This window comes from Ambystoma mexicanum, chromosome 7p, assembly GCF_040938575.1.
Source record: "Ambystoma mexicanum isolate Mex_15411 chromosome 7p, UKY_AmexF1_1, whole genome shotgun sequence".
NCBI classification, from domain to species: domain Eukaryota; kingdom Metazoa; phylum Chordata; class Amphibia; order Caudata; family Ambystomatidae; genus Ambystoma; species Ambystoma mexicanum.
The window spans coordinates 653775520-653787576 of record NC_090939.1 but is presented as its reverse complement, the minus strand read 5'-3'; positions in this window follow the sequence as shown (position 1 = coordinate 653787576).

Genomic DNA, 12057 nt, shown 5'->3' with positions numbered 1-12057 from the left:
GTTCACCCTTATGAGAGGGAGAATTGCTACCAATAGACTTAGACCTGCTTGGCTTGTATTAAAAAAAAATAAGGACATTTGGATGAGATTGTGAAGAAGGTAAAGAAAAGACAAAATGAATATAAGAAATATTATGATAAGCAAAAGCATGTGTTGGAAAGCAGGATTGAGAAAGGAGATTGGATTCGGGTTAAGGAACCCAAGAAAGAAATGAAAGGGGAATCAAAATATCGTTCTCCCCAAAAAGTGACGGAATGTTCAAGGAAATCAGTACTTTTAGACGATGGCAAGAAGTGGTCTTGCGATGATGTCATACTTGCAAGGAAGGGAGAAGTAATGAGAAATGAAGCAAGCCAAAGTCCCACAGGAGAGATTTTAAAGGACAATTATATGTTTTCAAGAGATGTCAGAGATGATATTTTACCTGCAAGTGGTGCCGATGCAATTCAAAAGTCTTCTGGAGAGATGATGGGAAATAAGTATATGTCTTCGAGATCCAGGAGAACTGTGCAAAATTCCAAACCGGATTTTATATATTATTGAACTTGATGGCGTATTTGTACATTGATGGAGTTAGAGTGAACCAACCGTCTGATGGAGTTTCGCCACATCTTTCCTATATCCTTTAAAAAACTTTTAATAGTAATATCCTGTTTGGTCATTTAAGTATATTCATTTAATTATCTTATGTGCTCTTTATCTGAAATATTCATTCATATGCATGTCGTTACACTTTCTTATGTTTAATTATAAAATGAATATGTAGTCAACTCTATAATGTTATTATGATGTACATAGTTCCATAACTGCGTCATGCTCTCGTATATGGTTCTGGAATCTGGCATTCCAGAACTATACACGAAGATGAACGGCTGTCGAAGGTTGGCCCTCCTGTGGACTTCCTTTACAATAAACTTAATTATAATACAATATTCGTGAGCGACAAACTCATCATTTCACTTCAGATCTTTATTTGTAATTCCTTCTAGCACAAGAGAGGCCCTGTCTTCTCCCTGTCCATGACCTGGACCGGCCTGGGAGGTCCTCCTACACCCCTCACCAGCTGAATGTGACTATCACTCCTGCACTCCCTGTTGGAGTCTGAACAGTAGTACACTCACACCTCAACTACCATGGGTTAGTTGCCTCTCCCTCAATTTGCTCCTCGTCCAAGATTTTACAAACTTCACCTCCTCTCCTGGACTTCTCACTCCCACTGCCTGTTGCTGTACTGTTTTCCACCTCTGCTGCCAATCTGAATTTTGCTTTGCTCCTTTGCCTGTACTGCTTTTCACCTCTGCTGCCAAATTCGAATTTAGCCTGCCCTTTTGGCTGTACTGTTTTCCACCTCTCTATCTTCATTATTTAAGGTTCATCCGAATGCACCTCTCCTCAATCAGGCTGCACAAACGGCCTGTGTTTCACCAAGGAGCTTCTTATATACATTCTATTTTGTCATAATGCAGCAGCCTAGGCAGGATGCCCAGTCTGACCATAAACAAACAACTTTAAATTCATAAATGTATACATCTGCTTGTGTAATGCAGTGGCTGATGTTAGGTACCAATCTGAATGTATACATTGACTATAATGTAGAAGTACACAATTTCACAGAAATCAAGAGACATTTGGTTTTAAATATCTGAATTGAATATAAGGAAAAGTGAATGGAAATTGTGAGCAATGCTCCCACCCACCCCCCGGATCTTCCATTCAGGTGGACAGGGAAGGACCATTGTTATGTATACGTTTTGGGCTCTGACGTCACATACACACACCAGCTGTGGAGCCATATGATTTTGTCCAGGTCAGCTTTGTTGTACATATTTACAGCTATACAGGATCCAGTTTCTCTTCATATGTACAGTACCATTACTGGTAGTCACGGTAGACATCACAGGTACATAGACAGGCAAGTACATGGACGGAGACCCACCGGCCATCTTTAGACACCCAGCTCAGGCCCCCAACTGACATTCATGGAACACTCACTCACAGACCCACTCACCATTCTCCTGAGCTGCTTATCATTCATATATCAACATTCCAATGGCATGCACTCCTGGCCAGCGACAATACAAGACTTACATCATAACATCTCCCTTCCATACAACAGCACACACCACAACACCTCCCTTCCATACAGAAGCACACACCCCACATTCAAGACCACAGCCAACAACCTTCCTTCTGGATCTGCCACATCCAGAAACAGAGCCTGCCACACTCTGGCACTAACACCCACAGGTAACCATCAAAACACCAATCACACATCCAGGGTGGGGAACAGAAAGTGGGGGACCGCGGATTGCCCAACACCGGACCGGTTGCTACGCACAACAACGCAGCAGAGCCAAACGGGACCTAACCGCATGATTCCACAAACTAACCTGCTGGGAGAGTGGTGTTGCCCATGCCAGGAACAACAACACAGAAGGGGCAATTCGTCCACCAACTTCACTCTCACAATCACAGCACAATCCTCTACAATCGGCTCCCACTTATCGCCCATAACAGACATCCCACAGAATATCAACCACACATTTTTCAAATCAATCTTCCAATCAGAACTTCAACTCAGGGCATACAGCAATCACACATCACCACAACCAGAACTCTAACACCTCTCAATGACAACATGCATTCAAGCTCAATTATACCAGAGGGATGGTGGAACGAGGCAGCATTACAACACATGCAAGCGACCTCAATCACAACATCCATACTCACCCGCGCCACATACATCCATATTAATCATAACCACATGCATCAAACGTACCACAGGCACTGCCACAATCACCCACATAAAACAAATTAAACAATTAAGGTGCTCCTGGCAGCACCAAATTCAACTAAAATCAACTATAAGCCTCTCAATTCCTTTTCTTCTCCTTAAAACCTAAGAAACTATAAGGAAAAAACATGGCCAAAATGTGTACAATCTAATTAGACATTTCAATATCTGCACACTCTTCAATATCTATGCCCAGCTGCGGCTCTGCAAGAGTCTTCATTAAAATTATTAAGGACGCTACACTCCTATAGTCCATATCACTTTACTTTTGCATTGGTGCATTTCCACACTAGTAAATGTTAAATGTTAAAGGTATTTATACCGCGCACTGTCACCAACGGAATTGGTCCCGAGGCGCTGTGGCAGATCTGTAAATGATAAGGTTGGGTGGGTTAGTAAGGTGAGGAGGGAGTAGGATAGTGAGAGGAGTGGTGTTCTGTTGGCAGCTTCAACTCAGTATACACCAGATGCTGAGATTTGGTGCGGGTATTGGATCGGTGTCATGCCGCGTGTGCTGTTGGTAAGGCTTATGTGTTGTTGCAGTGTTGTGAAGTGCGTGCGGCTTGTTGTGCGAGAGATGGTTGGGTGAGTTTTTTGAGTGAGATAAGTATGCAGAGTTTGAGCTTATATTGGTTAGTGGGTTACCTGACCTTTAGCATGCTAACATTCGCTTTAGCATGCTAACATTCGCAGTTCTGTCCAAGTGTAGCACCTGCTAACCCCCACAACTCTATCTGGGTGCGGCGCAGGCCAATGTTTAGAATTCTATCTGGGTGTGGGCAAGCCACCATTCACAGTCCCATCCAGATGCGGTGCAAGCTAGCGTCTAGAAATCTGTCCAGGTGTGGGCATGCTATCATTCACAACCCTGTCTGGATGCTACTCAGGCTGGTGTTCACAATTCCAAGTGTGGCACACGCCAACATTCAAGTTTCATCTAGGCGCGGGCTTGCTATCCTTCAATCAGTCCCATCTAGATGCGACGCAGGCCAATGTCCACAATTCTAAGTGTGGCCTGTGTTAGTCTTCAGGTTTCGCATAGGTGCGGGCCTGCTAACATTGAAAGTCCTATCTAGATGCAACGCAGGCTAATATTCACAAATCTATCCAGGTGTGGGCATGCTGGCATTCAGGTTTCACCTAGGTGCGGGCATGCTAACATTCAAGGTCCTATCTAGATGCGATGCAGGCTAATATTCTCAATTCTATCTAAGTGTAGACATGGTAATATTCACAATTCTATCTAAGGGGGGGGGGGCATTCTAGCATTCAAAGTCCCCTCTAGATGCGACGCAGGCCAATGTCCACAATTCCATCCAAGTGTGGCCATGCTAATGTTCACAATTCTATCTAAATGCGTCTGCCGGTCTGGATATGGTCCGTCCGGTACGTACGAGTGGGTGAGTCACTTGAGGGCTTTCGTCTGGTAATAGTAGTAAAGTATGATACCTTTAGTAATCAAAATAAGCTTGACAGGTTTCCACACCCCCGTAACCCGGATGTCCCTCCCTATCAGAAGTCCCGGGGTGGAAGTGACGTCATGCGGGGTGACCCGGAAGTTCCGCCTGAGAGGAAATCCCATCCCGGAAGTGATGTAGGTGTGTTTAACAGGAACCTAGGCCCTAGGGGGGTGTTCCCCCGGATGTGACATCATAGGTGTTAGCGGAGAGGTCCCCCCAAAGCCTGGAGCCCCTAGTGCCCCCACTGTGCGTTCCCCCGGATATCCCTCACAAAGACCCGGAAGTGTGTCGCAGTGTTTTGCACGGTGGGGCGACTGGAGATGATGTCTGTGCAGGGGCCATCTTTAGTGGTGTGGTTTGTAGGGTGTATATATACAGATGGGGTTTGGGAGGGAGGTACAAGCTGCTCCTGAAGCCCTGGAAAAATCTGATAGCTCAGCAACAGCTATACCGCCAATTATGAAGCACTACAGCTAGTACTCTAAGAATAATACAGAGGCCAATGACTTCAACACTCTTCAAAAATACTACAGCCCTAAAAGTCCACCGGCAACAGCGACCGCCATCGAAGGGGAACCTGATGACGCCACGGCTATGGATAAGATGTGTGAAATAAGTGAAAATGGACCAATAGAACAAGAGTGACAGGAATATGTTTCTTTCACATTACTTTTTCATAAAACAAAATTTATTTTCAAAATGTTCACATAATATTTACACATCTTATAAAATAAAAGGCTCAACAATACTGTTCCCATCATTCACAGTTCATTCATATCTCATCTATACCAATTTCATATTCAGCAAATCTCATTACACAATGAGTGTTGTTTTGTTTCCCAATAGTATAACAAACAAATGTGACTTCCAAAGTATAACACTCTTATATTTCAAAGATGTGGGTCCCTGTTGACAGTTTACAGGAACTTGGAGTATGCCAACACGTGTTTCGGTTGTGTTTCAAAATGGGTGGGAAACTCCTCGCCAGGGGTGGACTGGAAACCAAAAGAGGGCCTGGAAATATTTTTCAAAGTGGCCCCAGAATACACATTTTCAGCAAACCCAACCCTTTTCCTATGGGAAAATTTCGAAATACCACACATAAGAGGCCCAGGGTACAGAGGCCTACTGGGAAATCTCCAGAGTTTTCGATAGGCCAGTCCACCCCTCAGTCCTCGCCCGGGTTGTTCTAGCCAACCTTTATCATGACGGAGTACAACATTAAAAATATGATGTCTCAATCATAGATAGGATGAGCCTGGTAGCCTAAAAGACAGTAACAGTGGAGAACAAAAAGGACAAAAAGAACAAAAAGAACAAAAAGGACTCCAACCACAGATATAGTTGATGACACTGCCCTAATGTTGGGGTGTCTGAATGGTTCAGTTCCGATTATTTCAAAATTGTGCTTCAACTAGTAAGCCAAGTATCCTCTAAATACACAATTAGGTCACCAATTGTGGAAAAATAAGGCTCAAATTCCTCATTCTTAGTAATTATTTACTTAAATTTATTAATAGTTCGTGTTTTTCTTTTTTGACCAAAAAATCATAAAACAGTAAATGACTTGTTTTTTTGGAAAAGAAAAAGAAAAAATGAAAAAAAGGGAAAAAAAGAAGAAAGTATGACATGAGTCCAGTACAGAAAAATAATTATTTCACAATGAATACTCTTGTTGTTCAATGGTAACAAACTTTGTGAGTTAGTACAATTTTAGTGAGCACAAGATATTTGTGCAAAAAAGTAAGAAAGAAACAATAAAAAATATAATTTCATTTATACAAAAAAACTGTTCAACAACTGTACAGTACAAATAGAAAAAATGTAATGGCCAATGCTTTGGTCCCCAAATTTAAGCAAAGGCTGGTTACTGGCCCTGCTTTACTCAGAATGCCTACGAATTTCAATTTAACGGGTTGAATTTAGTCAGGATAAGACCAAATTGGTTACTCCAAGAAAAAAAGGAGAGGGGGGATTGGCATATTGCCAATATATAATCACCAAGGGAAATTAATGATGTGGGAAAACCTGATTTAGCGGTCCACAAGTAAAGCAAGGTGTACCAATCGCCCAGCTGTACTTCGAGGGCCGGGAAGATTAAACCAAGATGTAAATTCAACTTCACAAACAGAGGACCAAAACCATCGGTCTACGCCAGGGGGAGGGGCTCCCTATCTAGTTGGGAAGGACAGTAAGGCACAAATAGTGCTCGGCCTTGGGGCGTTTCGGCTGGTAGTTGGAACGCCTTCGTCTGGGCCTCCGGTATGGAGATCTCTGTGGGAAGGGAACCGCTAGGCTCCGCTGAGAAGGGGCGAAATGCTGTATTCACTTTCTCCCGGGCATTTAAATGCAGAGTGCATCCGGCTTACGCATAGTGGACACAGCTTCAAGGAAATTAAGGTCCAGAGTGTGGCGAAGAAAAACACCTCATGGGGTGTGAGTCTTTAAGTGAAGTCACCCATTGTTCGTTATCCTTGTGGGTGGAGAAGTACAAACAGTCCTTGTACTGTGGGCTGTGCTCTGTTCGACAGTAATAACCTAATTATAGTCCATTCCTGTGTCTCCTGTCATCTTGTATTACTTTCATGCAATTCATGTTATTGATAAGCAAAAAATTGCTCTTCTCTGAACTCACCTCCACCGAGTTTCCAGGGACAGTTGTTCAATAATGGATTTAATCCCTGGTTGTCATGTCAATTAGTAAGGGTTGCGTGTCCTCCTACATAGTGACAAAAACACATACAAAATCCTAATATAAGAGCTGCATGGGTTTCCAACCGGGTATACAAATTGTTTATAAAGAGAGGTACTTACTACTAGTGATCTAGGTTGTAAGTTCATCTAACCATGTGGTTTGTAATCCAATGGGTACACGTAAACGTGGGTTGATGGTAATTTAATCCAGGTAACACAAGCTTCTGTGTATTTTCCAAACTTATCTTTTGTAATTCAATTGCAGACCTATGGTGCAAGAAACAAACACAAGGCTTCCTAATCGATTTATGAAGAAAGTAATTTGCTCATGTCCATGCCACCTTGATCGCATGATTAGTTGAAGGGTACTCACTTTTAGATGTTTAATCCCCTCGGGAAGGTAAATCCCTGTGAGTAGATGTCCCAACACTGAAATCTGTCTGGTGCGGGGTTCTAGCTATTCAATAGTGGTCTGGAGAGCCTGAAATGTAACGGAGCGCGATTTAGTGATCCCGTGGTGTATACAAATTCCCCCTGTGGCCCAAAATACTACAAAAATGCATTTGTCCAGCTACCTCGTGTGTAACATTTATGGCTTTCTGCTCGCAATTCAGTTGCAGGACTCAGCGTTTGTGCCGTGCATACTCAACACACGCCACGCGATAATGGAGATAGAAAGAGGACTGTGTGTACTCCGGCAGTCCTTACAGTGCGGCCACTCAATGCAGAGAAAGAGTTGGATTTAAATCCAAAAGGTATAGTTTCTGGTATTTGTGGGTATGACTGATATATGTCAAGATCGGAAATTATACTCCAAATTGGTCCATAGTTGTTTGGGATACCACCAAGAGTGTCAATGCCCGTACTCGTGGAATTGTGGGAGATTTAGTCTTTTTGTGTTGGTCCATTATGGAGGTTGCAAACGTTATTTGCATATATAACCCTGTCTGGTCATGTGCATTTTTGACTGTCACCTATTTGAAGGGGAACATGCTTATCCAGAAAACGAATTGACTGTGTGTCCCAGACTAGTTGGTAGTTAATGCATTCCACTCTACAGAAATATTGAGGCCTTGGCGTACTGTATCTAACAAGTAGATCCATAGTTTTTCTAATTTATGTAGAGCCTTGGCCATGTCGCCCCCACTGCTTTTTGGTCTAATGGTTTGTATAACATACCATTTGAGGTCTGTGTCCTTGTGTTTTTTTTTGTAAAGTGATTTACTAAGGGTTTGTGAGTCACCTTATTTCGGATACATGAACGGTGTACACCTATCCTTTGTCTAACCTCCATGATGGTTTGCCCTACATACATTAAATTGCAAGGGCAAGAAATAATGTATATAGCATTCTTGGTTAGGCAATTAGTGTGTTGTCTTAGTTCCCATGTCGTATTGCCATATTGAAACACATGTTTCGTTTCTGTTAGTGGACATGCTACACAATTTCCACATTTGTGGTATCCAGTTATTGGTGGTAATCCCCATTGATTGCGAACATTCTGTCCCTTTGATTTCTCTCAGTAAGTATGTACTCATTTTTGGCGCAGATTGCTGTTGCGCTTAAAGGCAAACATGGGTTTTTGCATCAGGGTGCCATGGTATTTTACCAGACTCCAATTCCGGTTTATGATTTTTTTAATGTCGTTACTTATAGGATTCTATGTAGTAACGCAAACCAGTTTGTCGTTGGACTGTTTTTCCTTGGGAGTCAAGCTTGTCTCCCTGTCTGTATTCGCTGCTCTCTTCATGTTGTTTTTGACCAATCTACTTGGGTAGCCTCGTGTTTGCAATCGCTCTTTCAGTTGCGATGCATGCATCTTATAATCGTCCGTCGTTGTACTATTACGGCGGATGTGCAGAAATTGCCCATAGGGCAGGTTATATTTCAGGCCATCCGGGTGGAAACTTGAGTAATGTAGTAACGTATTTATATCTGTTTTTTTTCTGAAGAGTGATGTCTGTAAAGTGGTACCAGCTTTTTTGATCATTAGGTCAAGAAAGCTTACTTGTTTGTGGCTCCATTCAATGGTAAATTTAATATTTGAATCAATGGTATTAAGCCATTGGTGAAATTCTAGGAGAGAGGCGCTCGTACCTTTCCAGATGATAAATATATCATCTATATATCGTCGCCATACATTTAACAGATCAGTAAATTCCGGATGTTGATGGATTGAGGCATTTCGTATACCTGGTACAAATCTGGCTTCAAAATTTGCCATGTATAAATTTGCTACATGTGGGGCGAAGGTAGCCCCCATGCTGACCCCCTGGTGTTTAAAGAACTGGTTTCAGAAAAAATTCCCTGTATATGGACAGTGGTTCTAATAAAGAATCAATTGCCAACAAAATCGGTCTACCAGGGGGGTTATCTTTATCTTTATGTATCTTAGGCAGAGTGTAAAATGCCGCTTTTTTAGGATGTGATTTGTTTAAAAAGCGTGCCTCTTCTGTACATATCCATTCATTGCTTAAAGCATGATCTGTAAGGCTTTTGATTTCTGATTGAAGTCTTTCTGTAGGGTCATTGTCCAGTTTTTTATAGGAGTTTGAATCACTCAAGAGTCTCAAACATTCTTTCTCATATTGGATGGTGTCCATTACTACAATCCCACCTCCTTTATCTGCGGGTTTGATTGTGAGATTGTCCATCTCACTTGGATTTTTCAAGCAGAGTCTTTCTTCTCTTGTGAGGTTATCTGATTCTGGTCTTAAACGGATGCCCTGATGTGTGTAATACTCATCTATGTACTTCTGGCGGGAAGCGGGGTCATCGCAACCCTCGGGTATCCTGAAGATTCCTGTTTCATTTGCAGGAACATATGAATGTACTCACAAAAGACCTCTACCTTGATGTTATCAAAATGCCATATTTCATGAATCTTCCCCAGCCGGTACCCCTTCTGCAAGGCCACTTCTAACTCGACGATACACCAGGTACCCATAATCAAGCATTCCTCATCGCTATGTGTGCATTTTGCAGTCTGTTTTGACTCTAAACATACCATACATAAAGGGAACATGAGCTTACCAGAAATCTGCTGAAGGAGGACCAGGAAATAAAGCCTCTTAGGGGGGTAGGCTTGGCATTTGATCAGACCAAAATACTTCTTAATATCCCCAACATTTTCATAGATGATATGGGGGGCCCTAAAGGGTAGGGTTTTGAATGGTTGACAAAGGAGTAGAGTCTGGTAAAGTCGTAGTAGTGTATCTTCTCACCAGGGTCTGTTTCGTGATAGAGCTTGATGGCATTAGTCCTACCTCCAAAAAAGCGTCACGCGGTTCTAGAGGTTCTGGTAATTTCTTCTGTTTAAGAAAAATCGTTAAGTCTGCATCATTTTTCAACATTTCTGACCATTCATGCTCCCACAGCGTAATATCGCGCAGGCCCCGGGTCTCAAGAAAATTATTTTTTAAAAGAGTTCTTCTGTATAGATGATCTTAAGTACACGCCGTCAAGGTGTTATAGGCGTCTTTCTTATAGCATTGTGGGCACCCATGAAAAAAACAACCGTTAAACTCATAGGCCTGCTGTTCCCCATTTAAAGAAGCAAAGCCGTCTAGAAAATAGGGTCCAATCTTTTTCTCGCCGCTACTCAGGGCATGCTGTATAGGGATCTTTACCTGCTCAGACATATACATTAACCAGTGGATGGATGGTGTGGAGAAGCGCTTTTGTTTACTGTGGTACATGTTTGGGGGTATGAGGGCTATTGTTTCAGACTTTAGAAACAGCTGTTTGTATATATTCATACACCATGCTAGCCAGGGTGATAAATGTAAAGGGATCTACGTAGGTAACACATTTTATCATCATCCCAGGGTTGTCAGGGTCCTCCAGAATGTGCACCTTTCGGGTCAGGTCAATGATACCGTCTCGAAAACTGTTACAGGCGGTTCTCAAAATATTGACATCTTCACAACAATAGGTTTTTAGCTCTCTCTTAAAATCAAAAACCTGTGTTCTGGCCTCGGTATACCATTTAAGAAATGCCTCCTTATCGGCAGGCATCATATATTCTGAACCATAACCCTCAACAGAGGGGATGGGGTCCACATAATTCTGATTCTGTACAGTGTTAAAGAAATGTGGGAAATAACCTTTGGACCCAGGGAAACCAAAAGGCTTAGGCAGCTTGCTTAACTTCATGGGTAGAAAATTCAAACTGTCGATAAATCGAATTTTAAGATCTGGTACCTCGAGGAGCTTCAGCTTTGCACCCTGAGTTATTAGCTTGACGGCAACTCTCTCTTTAATCAGTTTTTGTATTATGAAGAAGCCATCGTAGCCCTGACTGTTGTGAGCCAAAAAACGCTATACCCCTGGAATTTCTTAGCCAGAAATGTTGTGATAAAGCGGCTGACGCAGTCAGCACCATCGAATTCCCAAGCGTCTTCACTAGTGAGATGTTTGGAATAAATATAGTTGGGGATGTGTATACCGGTCTCTTGCATGCACTCCATATCAAAGATTATGTTTTTCTCGGTCTTGGCTGCTTCTTTTGGGGGCATCATATAACACTGGTGTTCATCCACGGAGACAACTTCCACATCACATCGGGGACAGATCCTCCCCTTACAGTTATGTTTGACCTTTATAAAATGGTCGCAGGACCTGCAGTCTGTTTTAAGATGACATTCGGCTATACCTTGAGGTGCTTTTTCAATGTGCTGTTGAAGACATTCTTTGGACCGGACAAATGTTTTATACCTAGACATTTAAAGACTGAATCACTGATCACCACGCACCCGGCTCTCTGACACATGTTGCAGTGTAAGTGGCACCTGTGAGCCTGTAGAGGAGGTCCCAGACATGGCCTATACCCCAGCCCCTCAGTTTGAGGTACCAGGAACATACTCGCCAAAGTACATGACGTACGAGGAGGTATTGAACCAACAGAGAGCTGTACTGGGCCTCTGCCCAGTGCCCATCAGAAGAGCAATACCTGTTGAAGTGCCTATAACCAGACAACCATGGGCAGCTCGGTACCCTTTGAGGCAACGGTACCAGCAGCTGGCCCGAAGTGAAAACTACCTACAGGCCGTCCCCGAAGAGACTCAAAGTGCCCTAATGGAAGGTAAATGGTGACGACATAAGAGCCCA